Below are 3,921 nucleotides of genomic sequence, written 5' to 3' on the forward strand. Positions count from 1 at the left end.
CACACACACACACACACACACACACACACACACACACACACACACACCCCTCCACAACTAACAGGCCCATTGTGGATTTCAGGGCTAAAAAAACTCTAAAACAAAACAAAAACATATGTACATATATACATGTAAAAAAACCCAACCACATATAATGTACAAAAGAGGTTTCCTGGATGCCTCATTCCCTTCTGCATCTTGTTTCTTCTGGTTGGGGACAGTGCCCATCGATTTCTGTTCCATTCCCATGGACATGGTGAGTGATGCATCCGTCTGTAATCTTCTAAAGTGGTCAGGCCAAATCATTTCTCCCTTAAAAGATGCTGTTAGAGCTAAAAAGGACTTTAGAACATAGAATCCAGCTGGTCGGGGCCTTGCAGAGCTCAGAACATAACATGTTTGGAGAGGCAGAGAAACGGAATAGGCGGCACCCTGGACGTGCTGCCCAGAAGACCTGGGGTCGGGTTCCATCTCCAGCGCCGAGAAGATGCAGCTAGGTGTTACAGTGGGTTGGAGTGTTAGAGTTACAAGACCCTTCAAAGTCATGAAGTTTATCCTCCCTCATTTCACAGAAAAGGGAGCTGAGGGTGAGAACGGGACTTGGAGTCCAGGAAGACCTTAGTTCAAATCCCACATCAGACTCTTGTTAGATGTGTGACCCTGGGCAAGTTAAAATCTTCTAGCTTCAGTTTTCTCATCTATAAAATGGACACAACAATAGCATCTATGTCTGTTATTATGAGGATCAAATGAGATGTTCATGAAGCTCTTTGCAAACCTTAAAGTGCTAGCTGGGAGGCTAGTGGGAGGAGGAGGAGGAGGAGGAATAGGAGGAAGAGTATTCCCAGCTCACTAGGAGGGGCCCTGGGATCCTGGGTTATTGGGAAGGAGAAGGGGGGAGAATGCCTGGATCACTCTGATCGTAGCAAGGTACCAAGGTGCCAGGTGACTGTGAAGAAATCTGGCCCACTCATCCTCAAAGCAATCTGTCTCTCTTCTTTCCCAAGAATCTCTTCCATAGAAAAGAAATGCATGACCCACATTTTTTTCATTGTGAGGTGGGAATGGGGAAGATGCTCCCTTCTCTTTTTGCTAATTAAATCTTATTTTTAAAATCAATTAATAGGCATTTATTTTTCCTTTCCTCTCATCCTTCCCCCCACCCCAACACACACATACTTTCACATATACATGTGTACATGCACACACACATGTACACGCATACACATACACTGGGAGGGGGGAAAGAAAGAAAGCAACCCCCTTGTAACAAATAGACATAGTGAAACAAAACAATTGACTGTATCCAAAAACGTGTAGCTCATTTTGCATATTTAATCCATGATTTTTCTGCCAGGCAGGGGGATAGAAGGCTTGCTTCATCAAGAATCCTCCGGTTCACGGTTGAGCATTGAACACTCCCTTCCTCTTCTAGGGCTCCCAAATCAGAGACTATCCTTTTCTATAGCCTTTAAGGTTTACAAAGCCCCCTCCTCACAGCAGCCCCGTGGGTGATGTAGGCGGTGACGGCATTATTAGCCCAGCTTTACACATGGGAAAACAGAGATTTCAAGAGACAGCTGCCCTGCCCAGGGCCATATACATGGCTGGTGCCGCTCAGAGCTGTCAGCTCTGATGACTTCTGGTCCGGTGTTTTTTTACACTCTTCCACACCCACAGTGGGCAAAGTACAGGGCAAAGTAGGGAAAGATGACTGGATTAGGAGTCCAAGGACCAGGGTTCAGTTCACATCCTTTCTCTGTTAATTGTTTATCTGTCTGACCTTGTGGCCAAGGCACATCACATCTCTTGGCCTCATTTTCCTCTTCTGTAAAATAGGGGAGTCAGAGTACATGACTCCTAAGGATACCTCCAGTGCTAAAAACTAGTATTCTATAATTCTCTGGGTAGACATGGGTAAATTAATCAATCAACAAACATTTAGTAAGTGTCTGCTATGTGCCAGGCACTGAGCTGGGTGCTGCAGATACACAGAATATAATGCATAGAACCCATGACAGAGAAAAAGGAACATTCCATCCTGAAGCTGGAGGCTGGGTGGAAGGAGATAGCTCCTCACTTTTTGATTGAAGCTACAGGCTCCCACTGAAGGCTTGTTGAATAAGGCAGCATGGTGCAATGAACGGAGTCTGTGGAAGCTAAGAAACTGAAGACATGGGTATTAGACCTTGGGTAAGATGCTTCCCCTCTCTGGGCCTCATTTTCCACATATGTAAGAATGTCTATGATCGTTAAGGTTCAGTGGGTCCCTTGGTAGGGGTGGGGATGGGGGTGGGAGCCCAGGGAGAGATTCCAAAGCCCAGGGTATGCCATCTGCCTGTTCTTGGAGAGCTGCCACTGGAGCCCAAGATGAAAGCAGCCTGGGGGAGGCAGTGGCTTGGAGGACCCTGAGAACTGGAGCTGGGGATGAGTGAAGTCTAAATAAATCCTTCACACGAGGGTCCAGGATTCCTTGAACAGGCGCCCAGGATTAGGAACAACTGGGGGCCCGGGGCTGAGAACTTCCCAGCCCTCCCTGGAAAAAGCTCAGGATTGGAGGGGGATGGGGAGTTGAGCACCCAGACAGACATTCAGGCTGGACTTCCTGGTCCCCTCTGGGAGAATGACCTTCGACTGACTTCTCACCTGGATAGGGGGAAGCCTCCCTGCCTGGTGGTAAGGGCCTACCTCTTGCCCGTGAGAACCTCCCGCAGCCCCCAGTGAGGTAGGCTAAGCAGGAAGGCAGTGAAAGCTGTATCTAGGATTGGCCCCTATGCCCAGAGAGAGTCAGGGGCTTGAAAATGGAAGGGGAGGGGCAGTGCTGGGGCTCATTTGGTTTCCTTTCAGGACCACCCAAGACCCCATCCCCTTTCTATTTGTCTTTCTTTTCCACATCCCCATCTCCAGCCTCTGACAGCCTCCCCCTAAACTCATTCTACCCCTCTCCTTCCTTCCCCTCTCCAGCTTTGACACTCCAGGCCCAGCCCTTTCCCAGAGAATCTCCAAGTAGGGCATAGGGACATAGGGTGGTGTGTGGAGAAATACCCCTGGCCTCGGAGACTTGGATAAAAGCACAGATGGCACTTGTTTCAAATTTGCGGATGGTATGAACCCCCCCTCCTATCTTACCAAGAAAATAGAGGTGATCTATCACAAGTTCCCTCTTCTCCTCAATTCAATCACTCAATAAACATTTAGTAAGCACCTACTGTGTGCCACATGCTGTACTAGGTGCTGAGGCTGCAAATATCAGTAAAGGAAACAATTCTTGCCATCAAGAAGCTTACATTATATAGGAGGAGGGAACATGCGCATATAGAAGTACATAGGTCTTGTGATTTCCTTATTATAGGGAACTCCTGGTGAGGGGATTTCCTCTACCAATGGAGGTGAGCACCTGGTCAGTAATGTAAAGTCTTAGAGTCAGCGAGACAGAAAGATGAGGGAGGGAGGGAGAGAGACAGAGAGAGGAGACAGAGGAGAGAGACAGAGAGAGACAGAGACACAGAGACACAGAGAGAAGAGAAGAGAGAGTGAGAGACAGAGAGGAGAGAGAGAGGAGAGACACAAAGAGAGACAGAGAGGAGAGAGAGAGAGAGAAAGAAGAGAGGAGCGAGAGAAGAGAGAGGGAAGAGAGAGAGTCAGAGAGAGGAAGGAGGGGAGAGAGAGGAGAGACAGAGAGAGAGAAAGAGTCAGAGACAAAGAGAGGAGAGGAGAGGGGAGAGAAAGAGAGAGAGAGAGAGAGAGTCAGAGAGAGAGAGGGGGAGAGAGAGAGAGAGAGAGAGAGAGGGAAAGAGAGAGAGACATAGAGAGAGAGAGAGAGAAATTCAGTCACAGAGCCAGTATGTGTCTAAGGAAGGACCTGAATCCTGTCTCTGAGTTCAGCTCTCTTCCCTATGCTATGCTCCCTCTTATATATAA

Source organism: Vombatus ursinus, unplaced genomic scaffold (assembly GCF_900497805.2).
Source record: "Vombatus ursinus unplaced genomic scaffold, bare-nosed wombat genome assembly UNPS02005659.1, whole genome shotgun sequence".
Lineage (NCBI taxonomy): Eukaryota > Metazoa > Chordata > Mammalia > Diprotodontia > Vombatidae > Vombatus > Vombatus ursinus.